The sequence below is a fragment of the Salvelinus fontinalis genome, chromosome 23 (assembly GCF_029448725.1).
Source record: "Salvelinus fontinalis isolate EN_2023a chromosome 23, ASM2944872v1, whole genome shotgun sequence".
NCBI lineage: Eukaryota > Metazoa > Chordata > Actinopteri > Salmoniformes > Salmonidae > Salvelinus > Salvelinus fontinalis.
Window position 1 is genome coordinate 5,269,001 of NC_074687.1, and position 23,362 is coordinate 5,292,362.

Consider the following 23,362-nt stretch of genomic DNA (forward strand, 5'->3'; position numbering starts at 1 on the left):
TATCCCAGGGCTGCTACGGTAACACAATCATGATGTAATGTTTAGAAAACCAAACCGTGTTTTCTCAGGGGGAAAGTCAAGCCGCCAGGTAAAGGCGGGAACATTTCTCAACAGGAGCACGCTCACAAAACCTTTTTGAGAATCCGCATGTGACCCCTTTGCGCTGACCTGAATCAACACATGCACTTACTCACACACACACTGGCACAAACAGACGCACACACTGGCACAAACACACACACACATATTGACGATGCGAGTAACAGAATAATGGAGCGGTTGACAAAATGTCAGAGACGTGCAGTACTAACCTACTCTCCTCTCCGCTGAGGCACTTAACATTCCCAATGTTATATCTCCTTCCACATAGAGAGGTCTGCTAGCCCTCGCTGTAATCCAATACCTGGGTGTTTAAATGCTACAGGACCACTTCATGACTACTGCCTAATGGCTTTTTAACAGCCCCCAGTACACACAGAGATGAGGCCATATAAAACAATGAAATGCTCATGCAGGGAAGGGGATGTTGGAAAATGAATGAACAGGGAAGCCACGGGGAGTGCCGTACATGGCCCCGTGGGAGAGAGCACCTCATTATGACCCCCGGAGGTGGAGAGGAAAGCTAGCGGAAATGTGCATTGACTGACGTAGGGGCTACAGGATAGGAGAGTTGCTAGAATTATTATTATTATTTTTTTTTTACCGTTATTTTACCAGGTAAGTTGACTGAGAACACGTTCTCATTTGCAGCAACGACCTGGGGAATAGTTACAGGGGAGAGGAGGGGGATGAATGAGCCAATTGTAAACTGGGGATTATTAGGTGACCATGATGGTTTGAGGGCCAGATTGGGAATTTAGCCAGGACACCGGGGTTAACACCCCTACTCTTACGATAAGTGCCATGGGATCTTTAATGACCTCAGAGAGTCAGGACACCCGTTTAACGTGCCATCCGAAAGACGGCACCCTACACAGGGCAGTGTCCCCAATCACTGCCCTGGGGCATTGGGATATTTTTTAGACCAGAGGAAAGAGTGCCTCCTACTGGCCCTCCAACACCACTTCCAGCAGCATCTGGTCTCCCATCCAGGGACTGACCAGGACCAACCCTGCTTAGCTTCAGAAGCAAGCCAGCAGTGGTATGCAGGGTGGTATGCTGCTGGAATAAGCTTATGTATCGAATAACCTAACCTTTAGCTTCGGCCTATGTTGAATGGATTCCTAAATTAGTTCAATAATAATGAATATAGTCCAAGTTTGCAAATATTTACTTTGAAAAACTCCATAAAGGTTATACCAAGGTGATTCAAGTGGGGGTCCGCAATCCCCTAGTGGTCCGCAGAGGTACTGTAGTGGGTCAGCAAAAAAATATTTCCCCAGCCCAAAAAATATTATTTTCAACATCGCTAGCAACAACAGAATAAACCAATTTTGAATTACATACCGACAGTAGAAAAAAAGGAAAATACTTTATTTCTAATGATGTCCACATTATTTCTCAACTCCTAGTTTTGAGCAAATTACACTTACTGGAGTATCTGACATCGGCTTTGAAAAACAGCCGTGAATAGGCTACCAGAGAGACAAGCTGTTGATCTTTCATCACTTGGACATACACTACATTTCAAAAGTTTGGGGTCACTTAGAAATATTCTTGTTTTTGAAAGAAAAGCAAATTTTGTATTCATTAAAATAACATCAAAACACCAGTCTCAACGTCAACAGTGAAGAGGCAACTCCGGGATGTTGGCCTTCTAGGCTGACTTGCAAAAGAAAAAGCCATATCTCAGACTGGCCAATAAAAATAAAAGATTAAGATGAGCAAAAGAACACAGACACAGGACAGAGGAACTCTGCCTAGAAGGCCAGCATCCCGGAGTCGCCTCTTCACTGTTGACGTTGAGACTGGTGTTTTGCGGGTACTATTTAATGAAGCTGCCAGTTGAGGACCTGTTTCTCAAACTAGACACTCTATTGTACTTGTCCTCTTGCTCAGGTGTGCACCGGGGCCTTCCACTCCTCTTTCTATTCTGGTTAGAGCCAGTTTGCGCAGTTCTGTGAAGGAAATAGTACACAGCGGTGTACCAGATCTTCAGTTTCTTGGCAATTTCTTGCATGGAATAGCCTTCATTTCTCAGAACAAAAATAGACTGACAAGTTTCAGAAGAAAGTTATTTGTTTCTGGCAATTTTGAGCCTGCAATCGAACCCACAAATGCTGATGCTCCAGATACTCAACTAGTCTAAAGAAGGCCAGTTGTATTGCTTCTTTAATCAGAACAACAGTTTTCAGCTGTGCTAACATAATTGCAAAATGGTTTTCTAATGACAAAATAGCCTTTTAAAATGATAAAGTTGGATTAGCTAACACAACGTGCCATTGGAACAAAGGAGTGATGGTTGCTAATAATGGGCCTCTGTACGCCTATATAGATATTCCATTAAAAAAATCAGCTGTCTCAAGCTACAATAGTAATTTACAACATTGACAATGTCTACACTGTATTTCTGATCAATTTGATGTTATTTTAATGGACAAAAAATGTGCTTTTCTTTCAAAGACAAGGACATTCCTAACTGATCCCAAACTTTTGAATGGTAGTGTACATTTTTGCCAACACATTGCTAACCTTTGTTTAACCAGCTGAACAGATACTCTTAGCCAATATGGTTTTGGAGTTACCTTTCTTGTTAATAGGCTATGTTAGAGTTTACAATAATGAAAAACTATTTACCAAATCTATTAATTTTAAAATGTTGATTTCTTCTCCTTGCCACACTTTTCTGTAATTTCAACAGTAAAACACTTTGGAATGCACAGTAACAACACCTTAAATGTGTTTTACAGCATTAATGCTGTAGATTGCACTGTATTCTGGGTAAAATTATAAAAAATACTGTTATTAACTTTAATTGTAAGCCTTGTGTAAAAATGACTATAAGATATTGTATTAGCTGTAGTTGGCGATGCCAAACGGTCTGTGGTATGTGAGAGAGAAAGAGAGCTTTATTGCATAGTTGAAACCAAGACTGTTCTCAGTCTTTGTGGTTTCTGCTGGTTTTGACTAGCAGAAGTTACTTTTTGTGTAGTATTGGGAATTTTCCAGAACATGTGTGTTCATTTCAGCGGAGTCAGCAAGAATAGTGCACTCTATGTGTGTGTCTGGGTCATGAGACACCATTAGACATGCACCTGTCTGGGGAGTGGACATGACTGTTCATTTTTGAACCATTGCTATGGCTCTAAAGTTTCCATGCCCTAATGTGAAACCAAACTAAAATGAGTGCAAGGCAAAAGGATAATGGTGGCTAAATGCCAGAGGGGATGAGTCATTAAGAAGAGTTACTATGTGTGTGACGTAAGGATGAAACCGGTATAAAGAGTGTGTGCCAAGGCTGAAAAGTTAGTTGTTTTCATGAACCAGCTCGGTTTATATTATTATTGTAATAAAAGTCTATTTGAACTCACAGACTCCGGTATTTGAGAAATATTATTGACTGAATATTTCCACGACTTAAATGGCGAACCAGCCAGGAGTGGCAAAAAGGGACCAGAGACAGTTTTGGGCGAACTACACAAAGTGGCCACTTTAAAAGGTAAGCAACATTTTTGCTTAAATAGTATAGAATTTTGTGTGGTTCACTCCAGGACACGGCCTCAACGGTAGGTCACCAAGTGGGTGTCTCCAAATTTGACAAACCAAAGAAGTATTGGGAGCTTTTGAGTTCAATGAAATGTATGCAAAATAATGGGGGGATAAAAAGCTTTGAGGGTTGCAACAGTGAAAATGTTGTATAGTAATGGGTGTGTGTGACCAATTGCAGAGGGAGATTTATGTGCTTCATCTTTCTTGACTGGCTCAGTTGAGTGGGGTTATTCATTTGATTTGTTCGGACAGTTCATCTGACCAGTTGTTCAGTCTGTTTGAGTTGTGACTACGTTGTTTGATTCAGTTTGGCTGGACATATTTGTTTAAACCTGTTTGAGTTTGCGCACAAAACACAGCCCATTCATCTTATTCAGTCAGTCCGAGTCAGGTGGGTCATTCATTTCATCCAGCTCGCTCAGTTGCTCAGCTGGGGTGGGTGTTCAGTCTCGTTCAGATTATCTGTCTGGCCTGTCGACTGTTCTGTTCGATCTAGTTCTGGAGTGGCAACTGTTTATCTGCATGGTCGAATAAAATTAAATAGAAATCCTGTAATACCGCTTATCGTGACTAGGAAGTGAATCGATAAGGACTGCTTAGATGGGTATAATTCCTGTGATACCGCCTATTACATTGAGGAAATTAATTGATCAATGGGGACTGCTTGGATGGGTAAAATTCCTGTATATTATTGCCTTTTCTGTGTTGAGGAAGTGAATCAGAAAACCACTACATTTCCAGGTCGCTTAAGAAAAGTGTGAGACAAGTAAAAATCCTGTATAATATTGCCTTTTCTGTGTCGAGGAAGTGAATCAGAAAAGTGCTGTATAATCAGGTCGCTTACGAAAGCGTAAGAGGTATGTGAAACTGAGTGTGAAAGTTCTCTGCTGTTGGTGGGAAAAGGGTTGTGAGCGTCTCCTGAACCGTCACTTGAGTGTGACCTGGAGGAGGGGACGCATCTGGTACTGCACCAGGAGAGGTGAATATAAATGGTGTGAGAGAGACTGTTGAAGTAATATAAATACTAGAAGTTTGAACAGTCCGGATATATTAAAAAATATAAGAACATTATAGTAAGGTAGTAATAAATGTCAAGACGACATCAGCGATTGCCCGGTGAGGCCAATAAAAATTGCACACTGTGTTGCAAGATAGAAGAAAATACAGTATATAGAAAATACAGTATATAGAAAATACAGTATATAGAAATTGCAACATTTGAAGTAAGAATATGCTCAAAAAGAGAGAACAATGATAAAAACCTAGAGACAGGGGCAATAACCAATGGACCGAGTACAATAATCAGAGACAGAAAAATGATGTGGATATAAATAGGAGGGAATAGGGTGTGGTCAAGTCACTCAGGGCTTGAACAGACCGTTGAAGATGTTTAGCCCTGGACCTGTATAGAGAAATCTAAGAACAAGAGAATAAGAGTGGTTTTAATGAAGTGAATAGCACAATAAAATGAAACTAGGAGGCAAAGAATAAATACGAATATCACAGGAAAATAATAATTTCAATAAAACCATGGAGTTGCTGAAAGAAGCACATGAAAATTCTAACAAATCGGCTCGAATATGGAAAGAATTGAGCAAACTGGATAATATTTAGCAACATTTCCCTGCTAACGGAAAATTCAAATCAAATAAAGAATTCAGGGAGGCAATTATGAATTGGCACAATCACATAAAACCAGGATCAAAAGCTCAATATACCAGTGTTCTGAAGTTAGCGTACTCTCAGCGTAATTGCACTAACAGGACTATTTTGTGAATGGATAGTGTAAAATGTGGTACTTGGTAAAGTCGTTCAGGCTATTTTGTTCAGATTTCAAAGCACTAATGTGGATGTACCAGAGTGCAGAGTGGCTGATGAGTTTACAAATGCTCAAAGCTGGGTTGAATATGGCCGGTGTCAGTAAACGTCAGGAACATAATGTAATTTGAATTATTGCCAGCGGCACAGTTAGTTAACAAACAAGTAAAGAGCCTTACCAGCTCTGCGAGGTGAGTAGAATGGAGAGTGAAGATGTATTCTCTTGTTTATGTCTGGAAGTAGTGTTAGCTAAATTAGCTAGCCAACTTTAGCCAGTTAGCTTGGGGGCTTGACTGCCTTGTGGGAAAAAATATTAGGCATTATGAATCAGAAAGTTTGGATCAACCCTGTTCATTATTGGATTTTGGGGTTGAATAATCCTTGTGAGAATCAAGGACAGTGGGTATTAAGTAACGTATTAAAATGGGCAGAATATATGGGCGAGAGCACGAATGATGTTTAAAAATGTCGAACTTTGTATCAGGCCGCATTGAAACAATCGCTAAAGGGTTTAGATTTGGGGGTTCTATGTTGATACAATATGTAAACTATGTGGTAGAGCAGGGACACAAGGAATTTTAGCTTTGGTAAAGTACTACTGGTGAAAAAGATAACATATTTGGGGGTTTCGAGACCATCCGGCTCAAGAAGAAAATCCTAGTAGTATGAAACTAGTCTTTGTTTCGTTTTATTCTACAATAAATGTATTGAATTAATGTAAGGGAGGAAGAGATAATAGTAATTAAAGTGGCCTCCCTGTGAAAAGTAGAATTAGGTTTGTTTTGACTATAATTGAAATAAAAAATTCACCTGGTAACATAAACGTTAGCAGAAAGACAGAGGTAGAGTATGGTTGAGATTGTAGAGAGCTTTCTGAGTTTCAGGGCAGAGATGTAGATTAGTGAAGGTAACAAAAGAAAGTCAATTGGAAAGTCAGAATTTAGAATTTGAATTGTTTGGATTGAATAAGAATTGGCTGATATATTTTTTACATTTGGCGCATTACAGGATAATCTTAAAATAATACTTGTTTAATGAGTGTGAAGCTGTGGTTAGTGATACAAATGTAGTCATATTGATAAGGAGGATTGATGTAAACGTAATGAGTGTTGACAGTATGTGAATGGTAATATGTTATTAGTGTCTTTTTTTAGCACTCTAATGATGTGATATTTTAGTAATTTGAAAAGCTGAGGTTTCAATACGAGGTTATATGATGAGTAGAGGGATTGAGCCTTGAGATTGTAAAAACGATTAGCTGCGGTTCAAAGCAAGCAGGTAGTGGGCTATTTGAAGTAGAGGTATGTGAAACATTACTGTTGCTTGGTTTTATAGTTAGGTAACACCAGTGAATTTGAGCAGGAAGTTAATGTATTCTAGAAATTATAATCTGTTTCCATTACGTGGAACAGTGCCCAGTAATAAAAGTAGAATGAAATAAGCATTGGCTATCAAGCTGATAAGACAGCACCAACTTTTTGAAGGTTTTACATTTGTTAAACAACAGTTTTTTATTTCACTAAACTAATGCAACAGGTTAAACTGATAGGATTACTGGAAAGGGGCTCTGGGATTGTTTATTTTAGATGGGGTCGATTCCACTTAATGGAACACTGTTATCTGATGTGTCGTGAATATAATTCTTGCTTCCAGGACTGATGGAAGTCCAATACAGTGTGTAAATAAAGGGAGACGTAGGAGACCATGTCTCAAACTACTTTGTATGCCTGGGATCAAATATCACTGATTTCTTAAGTTGAGAAATTGACTACATTTGCGACAGGAAAAATTATTACATTTATAAAGGTTAACAGGAACAATCTAAGGTGAAACAGCTATTACATATGTTGATTGGACATTGGTCTATTAACGATACCAGGATAATTGTACATAGTTATGGAAGAGAGAGACCAATCACATACTACCATATGGGAGTGTATTGTGTCTAAGGGTAATACATGCTAAGTAAAGAATGGGAAGGCCTGGCCATTTTTTTTTTTGTTTTTTCCATATGGTTTACCACACACACACACCAGCACATGCACACAATTTACCGGTTATGAAATATGCGATAGTGTTGTTGATACTGTGGGATTTATTTTGGACGTTTTTTTTCTTCAATTCAGTTTAAATTTGGGTATACAGACAGATGGAAAGGTTGTGAAATGCTTTCTGAATGACAGGGAAAGAAAAGGGAGAGGAAATACAATAGGGAGAGGAAGGGAGAGGAATCGGCTTCCTATTTCGCAACAAAGCATCCTTCACTCATGCTGCCAAACATACCCTCGTAAAACTGACTATCCTGCCGATCATTGACTTCGGCGATGTCCTTTACAAAATAGCCTCCAACACTCTACTCAGCAAATTGGATGCAGTTTTTGTCACCAAAGCCCCATATACTGCCCACCACTGTGACCTGTATGCTCTTGTTGGCTGGCCCTCACTTCATATTCGTAGCCAAATCCTGTAGACCCATATCTCCATCACTAACTTTAAGCACCAGCTGTCAGAGCAGCTCACAGATCACTGCACCTGTACACAGCCCATCTGTAAATAGCCATCCAACTTCCTCATCCCCATACTGTTATTTATTTATTTAATGTTGCTCCTTTGCACCCCAGTATCTCTACTTGCACATTCATTACATTTACATTTACATTTAAGTCATTTAGCAGACGCTCTTATCCAGAGCGACTTACAAATTGGATCTTTTGCACTTCTATCACTCCACTGTTTAATTGCTACATTTTTATTATTTCACCACTATGGCCTATTTATTGCCTACCTCCCTTATCTTAACTCATTTGCACACACTATATATAGACTTTTTCTCTATTAATGCATCATATAAAAGAGGATAGATGTTGGGGTATTTGTACTCTAAACAACAGTTTGAAGGCATCAATGTGAGAGCATGTACAGTGCTGAGTTACCTCAAGAGGATGAAGCATTGATTAGGGATATGCACTTGCCTATCAAGTGATGTGTCTATTAAGTGGCAATGAAGGAGATGGGGAACAAAGTGAAAATGACATGGCTTGGAAACACCTCCTGGAACCTGGGGCCAGAAAGGGGAAGACTGGACGAAAGCATGAGGAGGCTTTTTAGGGCCTTCATTTTTGTGGAGTCCAACAGAAATGTATCCTGGAGGCATAGAGTCTAGTGAAGAGAGAGTGGGAATTGTCATGGTCTCAGACTTTGATTTTCATGAATATATAATTATGCATAGCTTACCACATTGTTAATACTGTTATGTTTTGTGTTTTTCGTGGTTTCTAAGTCTTATGCTTTCACTCTCTTAGGAACAAGAAGGAGAAAGTGGAGGTGTGATGAGAGATGGAAATAAGATTGTGTATGGTGTCATCATAGAAAAGATGCCATAAGTCTCTGAGTTTGAAAACCTCACGGGAAGAAGGCCAAAACCTGAACCAGGACCAGAGGTTCCACGTCCAGTGATCCCAGGGGACCATGTCTACATCCGAGTGTTCCGGAGGAAGTGGAACGAGCCAAGGCGAGTGGGTCCCTACGACATGGTCCTAGCAACACCAACAGCTGTCCAGGTGAAAGGAAGCACTATGTGGTTCCATTTAAAACCACTGTACCAGAGTTCCGGAGGAGATCGGTGAGTGACCATCAAGCCATGAGGAAGCAGAGGATACTGATACACCAGGCAGGAGCCTGGAGGAAACGGAAGGAGACAAGGATCACGGCGCAACTCCCAATAGTCAACAGATACACTGGCCTGAAGATCCAGAGAGTCCAGGGATGGGGAGGAGTGACATGCCTGTTGCTTCTGATGACATACCTACTCTGGCAGATACCCCTGACGGAGACGCTGTCCAAGGGGATGGAGAAACAATGGCAGATAGATGGGAAGGAGATTTCCCTACCGTCGACTTCTCTGCCCTCAGATGGTCTCCCTGACAGACAGTGGAAACCAAAACAACTGAAGAGTGGTAAAATGGCCTTGACAGCAACAGCAGCAAACCCAGGAAACATGGTAGTAGACCCACCTACAACTATAGAGTATGTCAGAAGTAGGGTCAGAAAACAAGTTTCTACTAAATCTCCTTTGGAAAAAAAATAGGATTAGCATACCCATTCCATCCCAAACAATAACGGACACAGAAGTTCAGAGGTCCCTCTCAATTAAGAGAACTAGACCACTACCAGAAATGGCACTCTGTGGATGGACCCATCATCAGAGGATGGGAGAAGCCATCTGGGACTTAAAAGGATGTAATATAAGGATAAACAAAGGAGAAGCTAATTGGCTGATTACCATGGACAAGCGTGACCAAAAGGAAGGTGAAGAATACATAATATAAAGTTAGCATTAACATCCAGATAGACCCGAACCTAGATCCTCTGACAAGACAGATGTAGTAAAAACAACAACAGTAACAGATGTAGTAAAAACAACAACAGTAACAGATGTAGTGAAAACAACAACAGTAACAGATGTAGTAAAAACAACAACAGTAACAAATGTAGTAAAAACAACAACAGTAACAGATGTAGTAACAACAACAGTAACAGATGTAGTAAAAACAACAACAGTAACAGATGTAGTAAAAACAACAGTAACAGATGTAGTAAAAACAACAACAATAACAAATGTAGTAAAAACAACAACAATAACAAATGTAGTAAAAACAACAACAGTAACAGATGTAGTAACAACAACAGTAACAGATGTAGTAAAAACAACAACAGTAACAGATGTAGTAAAAACAACAACAACAGTAACAGATGTAGTAAAAACAACAACAGTAACAGATGTAGTAAAAACAACAACAGTAACAGATGTAGTAAAAACAACAACAGTAACAGATGTAGTGAAAACAACAACAGTAACAGATGTAGTGAAAACAACAACAGTAACAGATGTAGTAAAAACAACAGTAACAGATGTAGTAAAAACAACAACAGTAACAGATGTAGTAAAAACAACAGTAACAGATGTAGTAAAAACAACAGTAACAGATGTAGTAACAACAACAGTAACAGATGTAGTAACAACAACAGTAACAGATGTAGTAAAAACAACAACAGTAACAGATGTAGTGAAAACAACAACAGTAACAGATGTAGTAACAACAACAACAGTAACAGATGTAGTAAAAACAACAACAATAACAGATGTAGTAAAATACAGCCCACCTAAAGAGAGGTGGAGTTTCTACTGATGTGAGTTCATTTGTGTGTGTGTGTGTGTGTGCTATAAAAAGATTGTGTTCTTAACCGGAGATTTATGACCTCTGGGAAATAGACAAAGCTTGAGTGATAGTTGAGTTCAACCATTGAGATAGCTAAATTCTTGTGACAGTTTCCTGTCCTTCGTGATGTCACCAAATGAAACACACTCAACATAACTGTCCCTTAAGTGTCCACGGACCATTCACACATTCTCACAAGTGGACATATAGTTCAATTTCCCCATTTTGTGGATTTAGGAGTTCGGCCATGTGAAATCCTTTGTTCACTCTGTGGTCTCTCTCTGCATGAAAAGGGAGACAGAGTCTCCGCCAGGAATTTACAACCTGAGATAACAGAACCTGGGTGTAGGAGAGAGAGAGAGATAGGGGGAAGCCATGATCTATACCCAGAAAGGGCCTCGTCATGACAGTAACAACATTTGGAAAAAGTCATGTTGTCTGAATACTTTACGAATGCACTGTTTGTACTAATTCCATATATTATATAGACACATTTTAATAGAACTACCTACTGCAGGTTTTCTTAACTAAGCTACTATTAGCTAGCTACGTTAGCTAGCTAGCTTGTTTGGATTATGTTACCTAGCCAAGTTGACACGTCGGTCTGTTGCGTTGATCTCCCTTGCTGGTAAAATAATCAGTGATATTGTAGCTATAGATATTATCATTTTAGCATTAACAACATGCAGAAATCCATATGATGTAGGTTTCTTTGGATAGGTTACTCAACCGGTGGGCATATTACATGGGTGGCATGTTGCTAACGTTATGGTATTAGTGGCAAAGTGGTCGTAGGCTACACCGGACAAAAAGACTGTCCGCCTAGAGAGGTAGTGAGCGTTTAGCTAGGTCGAATGCACTTTTAGTTTGTCAACAGGCACAGACTGACATTTTGAAAAATGTATCATTTTTCAGGGATTCTGTAGTTGGCATGAGAGTCATCTCAGATAAAAGGGGAATTGGTCTTACTAACGTCAGCTAGCTCTGAGATGGGGAACTCCATTGGACACCTTTCTCTAAATATCTCTGGTTAGCTCTATTCAGTCTGGGGGTGTGTGTGACTTAGCAGAAGTGTAGTGGAATACTCCCCCTGCTATTGTTATCCTTATTAATGAATTAAATTAATTAGCACAGACTGATATGTTACACATGTTTTTATTGAGATTGTGTGGTTGGCATGAGTTGCATGATATAGCTTGATAGCTCTTCAGGTGAGTGCATGCAATTTGGTGGCTGGGGGTAGTGTAATTTTCCAATTGCAGGCTGGCTGGTAGCTGGAAGTGGCAGAGGATGCCCTCCAGCCTCAAGCAGGCCATTACCCAAAGAAATAGGGCAGAAACGGAAGGTAGGTGGCAGATGGTGAGGGAGACTGTCGACGCCATGCGTGAGCACTGCCCCAATCCCAACAAGGCTGTATACAGTGAAATTGCAAAATCCATTGTAACGCAGTACCCAAAGACTTTTGAAGACCTGACTGAGGAAGGAGAACCACTTGCCAGTGGGTACCACCTTCTGTTCACTAAGATTAAGTCCAGAGTGGAGCCGATAAATTGTTACCGCACTTTAGATAGCATCAGTAGACCCAAGAGGAGCAATGAAGAGGGAAGGGACATCAGCGGACAGGCAAAAACAGCAAGAACCAATGTCGACAGATATGACTGCATCAACTAGCAACCACAGTACCTTGCAGAGAAAGAAACCCCACGACTCCCTGTAAAACAAGAGACAGGCGATGGCAAACATTTTCTGCTGTGTGGGCCCCAGAGGTGCAGACAAGAGAGAAGTGGAGGACCTGATGAAGCTGACATACACTTATCAACAGCACATGATCAACACTTGTCCTCCAAGAGTCAGTGACCTCCAGGAACAAAGGCCCCTTCATTTTCACCAAGTTATGGCTCTGCAACCACTTCAATACTGGCATTGAGATTGACAGTCGCCTTACTCAAGCTCTCCTGAACAAGTGTGAGATAATTGTCAACTTTTTTAAAAGACAAAAGACCAAGTAGAGACAGATCCAGTGCCTGCTGAATGAAATCGCCCGTAACATCAGAGGCAATGACGATGTCACAGCCACTGCTGCCATTCTTTTGTTGATGACCCACTTCAAAGAGAAGGAGGAATATCTGTTCCTCTTGGCAGATGCAAGGAATAGTTGTTTTATTCCTATAAAGTGTATATATGATTAATTATGTTTATACTGTACTATTACACATGATTTGAATCTTTTTTTAATGAATGTTTTGTGATTTTAGGTCACTGCAAGTCGGATTGATGTCGAGGCGCAAATTCCTTTGCCGGACACCCCAAGGCGGATCATGCTTGATAATACAATTATTTGATTTAAGGTGGAACAGAAAGATAGTAAAGTGGTACGTAGAGTATCTAGTGGTATCTAGTGCGTACAGTATGTCACTCCCTTTGGTTTCTTCCCCAGTCGTCAGTGTTCCTGTTCTATGTCAGTGCGCTGTTCGTGTTTCTTGTTTTGTTCTTTTATTTATTAAACGTATTCACTCCCTGAATTTTCTTCCCGGCTTTCAGCGTACATCGTTACAAAAGGCACAGCAAAAGAAGGAGTGAGCTGCAAGACCCATGTCACACGCTTCCTCGCAGACCTGAAGGAGTTGGAGTGGAAAAACTCCAACATGTAAGTACACAAACACACACACCTGATGAACACAGAAACTTCATTTGTCAGTTGTCATCTACCTTTTTACCCAGCAAGTAATAGTAATAGTAAAAGTAATAGCAACAATAATGGTAGTAGTATTGATAGTAGTAGTGATAGTAACAGTAATAGTAATAGTAATAGTAGTAGTATTGATAGTAATAGTGATAGTAATAGTTATAGTAATAGTCATGTAATAGTAGTAGTATTGATAGTAGTAGTGATAGCGATAGTAATAGTAATAGTATTATTAGTAGTATTGATATTAGTAGTGATAGTGAAAGTAGTAGTAATAGTTGTAGTAGTAGTATTGATAGTAGCAGTAATAGTAATAGTAATATTAGTAGTATTGATAGTAGTAGTGATAATAATAAATAATAGTAACAGTTATAGTAATAGTTATAGCAATAGTAATAGTAGTAGTATTGATAGTAGTGGTGATAGTAACAGTTATAGTAATAATTATAGTAGTAGTATTAGTATTGATAGTAGTAGTGATAATAATAGTAACAGTTATAGTAATAAGTATAGTAGTAGTAATAGTAGTAGTATTAATAGTAGTAGTGATAATAATAGTAACAGGTATAGTAATAGTTATAGTAATAGTATTTGTATTGATAGTAGTAGTGATAGGAATAGTTATAGTAATAGTAATAGTAGTAGTATTGATAGTAGTAGTGATAGTAATAGTTATAGTAATAGTAGTAGTATTGGTAGTAGTAGTGATAGTATTTGTAGTAGTATTGGTAGTAGTAGTGATAGTAATAGTTATAGTAATAGTTATATTAATAGTACTAGTAGTAGTACTGATAGTAGTAGTGATAGTAATAGTTATAGTAATCGTAATAGTAGTAGTATTGATAGTAGTAGTGATAGTAATAGTTGTAGTAGTGATAGTAGTGGTGATAGTAATAGTTATAGTAAGAGTTATAGTAATAGTAATAGTAGTAGCGATAGTAATAGTTATAGTAATAGTAGCAGTATTGATAGTAGCAGTGATAGTAATAGTTATAGTAATAGTAGTAGTATTGATAGTAGTAGTGATAGTAATAGTTATAGTAATAGTAGTAGTATTGATAGTAGTAGTGATAGTAATAGTTATAGTAATAGTAATAGTATTGATAGTAGTAGTGATAGTAATAGTTATAATAATAGTACTAGTAGTAGTACTGATAGTAGTAGTGATAGTAATAGTTGTAGTAGTGATAGTAGTGGTGATAGTAATAGTTATAGTAATAGCAGTAGTATTGATAGTAGTAGTGATAGTAATAGTTATAGTAATAGTTATAGTAATAGTAGTAGTATTAATAGTAGTAGTGATAGTAATAGTTATAGTAATAGTAGTAGTATTGATAGTAGTACTGATAGTAGCAGTTATAGTAATAATTATAGTAGTAGTATTAGTATTGATAGTAGTAGTGATAATAATAGTAACAGTTATAGTAATAGTTATAGTAGTAGTAATATTGTTAGTATTGATAGTAGTAGTGATAATAATAGTAACAGTTAGAGTAATAGTAATAGTAATAGTATTTGTATTGATAGTAGTAGTGATAGTAATAGTTATAGTAATAGTAGTAGTATTGATAGTAGTAGTGATAGTAATAGTTATAGTAGTAGTATTGATAGTAGTAGTGATAGTAATAGTTATAGTAGTAGTATTGGTAGTAGTAGCGATAGTAATAGTTATATTAATAGTACTAGTAGTAGTACTGATAGTAGTAGTGATAGTAATAGTTGTAGTAGTGATAGTAGTGGTGATAGTAATAGTTATAGTAATAGTTATAGTAATAGTAATAGTAGTAGTATTGATAGTAGTAGTGATAGTAATCGTAATAGTAGTAGTATTGATAGTAGTAGTGATAGTAATAGTTGTAGTAGTGATAGTAGTGGTGATAGTAATAGTTATAGTAATAGTTATAGTAATAGTAATAGTAGTAGTATTGATAGTAGTAGTGATAGTAATAGTTATAGTAATAGTAGCAGTATTGATAGTAGTAGTGATAGTAATACTTATAGTAATAGTAGTAGTATTGATAGTAGTAGTGATAGTAATAGTTATAGTAATAGTAGTAGTATTGATAGTAGTAGGGATAGTAATAGTTATGGTAATAGTAGTAGTATTGATAATAGTAGTGATAGTAATAGTTATAGTAATAGTAGTAGTATTGATAGTAGTAGTGATAGTAATAGTTATAGTAATAGTTATAGTAATAGTAATAGTAGTAGTATTGATAGTAGTAGTTATAGTAATAGTTATAGTAATAGTTATAGTAATAGTAGTAGTATTGATAGTAGTAGTGATCGTAATAGTTATAGTAATAGTAGTAGTATTGATAGTAGTAGTGATAGTAATAGTTATAGTAATAGTAGTAGTATTGATAGTAGTAGGGATAGTAATAGTTATGGTAATAGTAGTAGTATTGATAATAGTAGTGATAGTAATAGTTATAGTAATAGTATTGATAGTAGTAGTGATAGTAATAGTTATAGTAATAGTAGTAGTATTGATAGTAGTAGTGATAGTAATAGTTATAGTACTAGTTATAGTAATAGTAATAGTAGTAGTATTGATAGTAGTAGTGATAGTAATAGTTATAGTAATAGTAATAGTTATAGTAATACTAATAGTATTGATAGTAGTAGTGATAGTAATAGCAATCTCTCTCTTTCCGTTCTTTCTATTTCCATGTTTGTCCTAGTTGACATATCAGAGCTAAGGAGGACCAAAGTTTCAAGGATTGGGGTGATAATCTGCACGCCACATAGATTTATTCGAGACTTGTTTGCATCTCTCATTCTTTCAGAAATCCTGCCACGGGGGTCAGGTCAGCAGATGCTCGGCTAGCACCATCCTGGAGCCTGTGTTGGCCTGCAGTAGCGTGCCTGTCTGGCTCCAGTCTAGCCCTGCCTGCTCTTCTCTATCCAGCATTCCTCTCTCTCTTGATCTCTCTCTGGTTTCTCTCTAAATGACAGGCAGGCAAGCAGTTCTTGTTATAGTTTTATGTAAACGTTTCTCCTTGTCTGACTGTTGTTTTTCTATTTTTTATTGATCTGTTTTGAGTGTTTTTTTTGTCCAGTATTTTGAAGAATGACCTATTCTGATGAATGGGTTTGTGTATGGTGAAGTACATTATTGGCCAGTTTTTGTCAATGTTCTTATCACTGTATCTCTCTCTCTTTCCTGCTATCTGGAAATGTCATGTTGCTCTTTTCAAATACTGTTCTTTGTGGTTAAAGTGCAATTCATGTGAAATTCATGTTATGAATTTGAAGAAATATATATATATATGTATATATATATATTTACACATATTGTTTTTCTTACAATATTACATTTCAGGGAGCTGTCTTCTAAAGACAACCTGCAATGCTGCTTAGTACTGTAAAATATTTGTATATTACTGTAGGTATTACCCTGTAAATGTTCAGCATTATACTGGCACCACAGTTGCCAGCTTAATACTGTAAGTTTGTAATACTGTAAAACATATTACAGCATCCCTGTGTTTTGCTGACATATGATGGGGTCCCTGGGTCGCAGGTTTGCCTCGGAGGGGTCCCTGTGAAATAAAATGTTAAATACCCCTGCTATAAACAGATCTCATTATGCCTCCTGTAGGACACACCACATAAAGTGACACGTTTGTGGTGTACAATAACTCTTCCATTGGATTGGCTGAGTCAGTGTCTTTCATTGATCGTTGTTGTGTGAACGGTTGTGACCTGCTGTGTCACTACCCCGGTCTGAGCGTAAGCCAGCGAGAAGGAGCTATCCATTTCAGCACCAAGCTGTGACGCAGGCCACGCAAAAAGTGCAGGGCATTTGTGCTAAAGATTTCGAGTAATCTATATTACTGCATTATAGACATCCATATTTCCATTTAATTTATAAATATGGCCTTAAACTCCACAATAAATATTCCAGTTGAAAATGTGAAAGAATAGGGCAACATTGGCGCGCGTGCGAGAGAGTGAGTGAGAGAAAGAGAGAGAGAGATTGAATGTGAGACATGGACCAGCTCCAACTAGCCTCTGGCACATTAAGACGAGCACGGCTGGGTAGGCCGGTCAGCTACTCACTAAAAGCGCTGTCTGATCTGCTTAACGTTCTCTAGCTTTCTCGGAATGGGATTTCTCACATGACTGGTAATCTGGGCACATCCTAAACATTATTGGAAAAGTAGGACGTAGCCTGGGCTATACTCGATTACATTTCGAGATATTTCTTGTTTGTTTTGATTATGCAATGTGTATAGCCCACACTGCATGATATATCATATTAATTTGATTCACTGCGCTCCTCTTCAAATGTGGCACTCATGACACGAATCAACAGCAATAACATTATAACAAACATGAATACAGTGATAACGCCTGGGGTTTGCGTCTGTCTGAGGACCGTTGGGTTTGGCGAGGCTCGGTAGCCTATTGGGTATTCAGTCGCGAGGCTCGCCATTCATTCTAATCGAGACGCACTTCCCGAAATAGGATCATCATCAATCAACCACCCTTATCCCTGCGTCATATGTCTCCCGTTTGCACGCCCCCCCCCCCCCCCCCCCTCCAAACCCCCGGGGTTGCGCAATTTTTTCCCTAGGGGCAGGCTTATCCACACCGCGACTCGCTGTGTGAAGGAGGTTGGTAAACGACCGAGCGGAATGTACACAGCCCTCACTACATATACTGTACACAACCACCATCTAGGCTATTATACAGCAGCAGAACGCTGACAGGAAGGCACCCAATTATTTAGGAAAATTGTCGACCACATAATCACACCACATAAACCATACCCAATTCGAATACGGGCTAAGTGATAGCCTATTCACCCGGTAAGCTGCATATTGCCATCAAAATAAAAAGAGCAAGTAGCCTAGTCCATGCATTTTTATTGCCAGTTAATTAACGGCGGTACAGCTGTGCAGTATCTCTCTCTGTCTCTCTGACTGGCGCAACCCACACACACGTTTACACGCACCACACATACATAACATGGACATGGAAGCGCACAAGGACACAAGCTCACAGAGAGAGAGAGAGACTAAATCCCATTGAGAAAAAAAAGTTAATATTGCTCTGGTGAAACAAAAAAAAAGCTTGTAACTGCCTGAAACGTGCACCGTTAGTATACAATACCAAAAGCTATGATTTAGCATATGGTTAACCAACAGGGAAAAAGCTTCCGCTTCGTTTACACCTTTATCTAAATCCTCTCACTGAGCTTCCCTAAACCGGTGGGCCAATATGTGAGACTGCACTGCAGCTTTTCCTCTATAGGCTCCTCTACCATCACCACACTTGAGCTCTTCTATAAGCCATAGCAACCTGCATCCACCACCACATTAATGATGGTAGGCATTGTATAAGGGCTTCTCTAAGAAAACAACAAACGGGAAGTCTCCTTAGCAACCAGAGAAAGCAGTAACCTATTACACAGTCTGAACGTCTGTATGTTTGTTCTGAACCACCCAGTTCTCCCCATTTCCCCCCGTGTAGCCTGCTAATTACAGTCTGTGCTGCAACAGCGGCAGGTGCTCAACTTCACACAACCATTCCCCGGTCCGTCACAGTCAAGACGGTCACAGACTGGCCATGCGCGTCCCTCTTGGATACATACTGTGATTTGTTGAAATGCTTTCAGAATAACTGCTGCAACTTCCTATAGAATTACACCGTCTATTGGAAGCCAGATCCATCAATGCATTGCCGCAATCAAACGAAGTAACAACTTAAAAAAGGGCCAATCAACTTTAACAAACGTTTGGAGCGGAAGGCTGCCTGCAACAAGACAGAGCAGAGAGCTGAAGGGAAATGTGCTTACCTTCAAATGGGTTTCCAAAATGGTCCGATCGCGTTTGTCAGTCAGTGGGGAAAGCTTTGGACATCACAGCGACGGACCAGCCAGAGAGAAAACGTTTCCATGGAGTATCAGGGTGCCACTGAAGAAAAGTATTTCAACCAGATCACCCTTTCAGGCGACAGCCGCGGTTTAAACAGCGGTTTAATCCAAAGAGAAAGATGTGAATCTTGTTCTCTTCTCAAATGAATGAAGAAAGTGCCATGCTTTCCCACAAAAACATACGTGAATTGTCTCGCGCGAGACTAAGATGTAGAAAACAGGGAATTGTGAAAAAAAAAAGCTAAAATGATTATGGCCAAATACAAAATAAAAGGCAAAAAATGACATATAAAACGAAGAGGGGGTGGGGGCGGGAAATGGAAGCGTGTAGCCCATTGAACTCCCACCTAAACTGGACTACTTGCTTTGCGCCAAAAGGTTTGGTCAGGAATTCTCCCAAGGGTGCCCGACCATCCCAAACGCACTGGCGCGCACTCCACTATGCTGCGCCACGAGGCTGCATGTATAGATATAATCGCAAGTATCCTATATTGACAGATACGATGGGGGTTTCCTCCACAGCCCGGCTATGTGGATGCGATGCTCATTGTCTGCCTAGCTGAGGGGGAACTCTCCCCGGTCCTAGTGCCTTCCCACGTGGTGCGCTACCGCGTTCAACAAGCGCCTCGGCGATACCTGCATTCTGTCGCGGTGTTGAGCGGGTAGCCTAACTGATTTTAAGAGGATAAAACAATCCGTGGTCTTGTAAAGCTCAAGGCGAAATTATTACAATTAAACTCGATAACGGAAGGGGGGCAGGTGGTGAGCTTGCCACCTGCGGAGAGAGAGAGAGAGAGAGAGAGAGAGAGAGAGAGAGAGAGAGAGAGAGAGAGAGATCTAGAGGCGCTAGTTTCTTCCTGCCCGCCAACACATCGCAGACTCTGCGCGAGGAAGAGGATAGCAGAGAGGGAAGCTCGCGCTATCAAGATGCAGAAAGGCGTTTGGCGCGCGCCTGCGTTCCACAGACCAAGGTGGTCACGAGGCCAGTAAATGAAATAGATGTTAGCTAAACTATACAAGTCTAGAACTATTCATACTAGCCAATAGTCTAGAGTTTTTCAATTTATATAAAGTTGTAGAGTAGACTATGGTAGGCATTTGGAATGGGAAATGGCATTGTCAACTGACATCTGGAATGTCATTGGTATGTCTTGCTCTATGGATCAAAATAAAGCACTGAATGTTATTTAAGGCATGCTTTGTGCAGTAGCCTAGTCACACACAGAAGTATAAAACTATTTCCTGACACATCTTGCCTAGTTTGACCAATTGCACAAATACAGCAAGGTTAACATAACTGCTGTGAAATCTAAAGGCATCTGATTCAATTCCGACATGCAGTGGAATATGCAGTGTGCCAAGTTCTCTCTCAATTCAATTCAATTCAATTGACTTTATTGACATGGCAAGTTCATTATTACTTACATTGTCAAAGTATACATATCGAAAAATAAAAATCAAATATATATGTATATACATACAAAATATATATATATTTATATATAAATAAATGGTGGGACCAACAGCAATAATCTGTGTGTGTGTGTGTGTGTGTGTGTGTGTGTGTGTGTGTGTGTGTGTGTGTGTGTGTGTGTGTGTGTGTGTGTGTGTGTGTGTGCGTGTGTGTGCGCGTGTGTGCGCGTGTGTGTGTGTGTTTCCTCAGGACTTTGCCCTGTCAAGGCAGTGGTTGAACCACAGTGAGTGAGTCGAATATTGATTAGGGGGCTTAGGAGGGAAGAAAGGCTACCATAGAGGAGACCTCCACACACACACACACACACACACACACACACACACACACACACACACACACACACACACACACACACACACACACACACACACACACACACACACACACACACACACACACACACACACACACACACACTCTTTCTGAAATAGGAGGAAAAGTGCTTACTCCGAAAGTGTCCAGTTAGAACATTAACATGCCGGTCTCTCCAGTGTGTTCTAAGGTAAAGGGTTGGCTTGTGTAACCACTCTCCAGTGTGTTCTAAGGTAAAGGGTTGGCTTGTTGTAACCACTCTCCGGTGTGTTCTAAGGTAAAGGGTTGGCTTGTGTAACCACTCTCCAGTGTGTTCTAAGGTAAAGGGTTGGCTTGTTGTAACCACTCTCCAGTGTGTTCTAAGGTAAAGGGTTGGCTTGTTGTAACCACTCTCCAGTGTGTTCTAAGGTAAAGGGTTGGCTTGTGTAACCACTCTCCAGTGTGTTCTAAGGTAAAGGGTTGGCTTGTGTAACCACTCTCCAGTGTGTTCTAAGGTAAAGGGTTGGCTTGTGTAACCACTCTCCAGTGTGTTCTAAGGTAAAGGATTGGCTTGTTGTAACCACTCTCCAGTGTGTTCTAAGGTAAAGGGTTGGCTTGTGTAACCACTCTCCAGTGTGTTCTAAGGTAAAGGGTTGGCTTGTGTAACCACTCTCCAGTGTGTTCTAAGGTAAAGGGTTGGCTTGTTGTAACCACTCTCCAGTGTGTTCTGAGGTAAAGGATTGGCTTGTGTAACCACTCTCCAGTGTGTTCTAAGGTAAAGGGTTGGCTTGTGTAACCACTCTCCAGTGTGTTCTAAGGTAAAGGGTTGGCTTGTGTAACCACTCTCCAGTGTGTTCTAAGGTAAAGGGTTGGCTTGTGTAACCACTCTCCAGTGTGTTCTAAGGTATAGGGTGGGCTTGTGTAACCACTCTCCAGTGTGTTCTAAGGTAAAGGGTTGGCTTGTGTAACCACTCTCCAGTGTGTTCTAAGGTAAAGGGTTGGCTTGTTGTAACCACTCTCCGGTGTGTTCTAAGGTAAAGGGTTGGCTTGTGTAACCACTCTCCAGTGTGTTCTAAGGTAAAGGGTTGGCTTGTTGTAATCACTCTCCAGTGTGTTCTAAGGTAAAGGGTTGGCTTGTGTAACCACTCTCCAGTGTGTTCTAAGGTAAAGGGTTGGCTTGTTGTAACCACTCTCCAGTGGGTTCTAAGGTAAAGGGTTGGCTTATGTAACCACTCTCCAGTGTGTTCTAAGGTAAAGGGTTGGCTTGTGTAACCACTCTCCAGTGTGTTCTAAGGTAAAGGGTTGGCTTGTGTAACCACTCTCCAGTGTGTTCTAAGGTAAAGGGTTGGCTTGTTGTAACCACTCTCCAGTGTGTTATTTTTTTGTGTGCTTACATTTTTTTTAACTGTATTTTGTTTTCTCCCCAATTTCGTGGTATCCAATTGGTAGTTAGTCTTGTCTCATCGCTGCAATTCCCGTACGGACTCGGGAGAGGTGAAGGCCGAGAGCCGTGTGTCCTCCGAAACACAACCCAACCAAGCCACACTGTTTCTTGACACAATGCCCACTTAACCCGGAAGTTGTCAGAGGAAACACCGTACACCTGGCGACTGTCTCGGCGTGCACTGTGTCCGGCCCGTCACAGGAGTCGCTTGTGCGCGAAGGGACAAGGGCATCCATGCTGGCCAAACCCTCCCCTAACCCAGGCGATGCTGGGCCAATTGTGCGCCACCCCATGAGTCTTCCCGTTGCGGCCGGCTGCAACAGAGCCTGGACTCAAACCCGGAATCTCTAGTGGCACAGCTAGCACTGCGATGCAGTGCCTTAGACCACCTCCCCACTGGGGAGGCCATCTCCAGTGTGTTCTAAGGTAAAGAGTTGGCTTGTGTAATCACTCTATAGCCTCGGCTCAGAAACCTTGCAGCGGATACTCCTTCTCCACAGTTCCTGTTGTAGTTTAAGTAGGTACCTGACAGTAGGCCTATAGGCATTCATCAGACAGGAAACATATAAACAAGCTAGATACAGTATAGGGGTCCTCCTCTTCACCTGCCTATCACCATGAAACACTATTCACTTCACAGTGCTGCTCACAGCTTGTCTATTTTCTCTCTCCTCTCATGTCTGTGTCATGCTGATGCTCAGAAAGCCTCAACTACTAGAATACTCCTACCATAGCATTCTGCATCCTACCTCCTATAACTCCTACCTCCTATAACTGAAACCCGCTACTTTCTATATCCTACCTCCTACCTCCTACCTTCTACTTATCCTACCTCCTACTCCTCATACACCTCCTACCTTCTATAACTACTACAACTCCTACAACTCCTACCTCATAT

At 40.1% G+C, this 23,362-nt stretch overlaps 1 protein-coding gene across 5 annotated transcripts in view; it reads right to left on the reverse strand.

The window, feature by feature from the left end:
* Positions 1-20,152, reverse strand: part of LOC129820755 (interleukin-1 receptor accessory protein-like 1-B) — a 473,510-nt gene extending 453,358 nt beyond the window's left edge. For 3 of the 5 annotated variants that reach the window (XM_055877698.1, XM_055877697.1, XM_055877696.1), the window contains exon 1: positions 19,178-20,151. The gene's annotated coding sequence lies outside the window, so the exon portion shown is untranslated. Of the gene's footprint in view, positions 1-19,177 lie in introns of all 5 variants that reach the window. The other 2 variants (XM_055877695.1, XM_055877694.1) reach the window with 1 other exon arrangement.
* Positions 20,153-23,362: the final 3,210 nt, after the last annotated feature.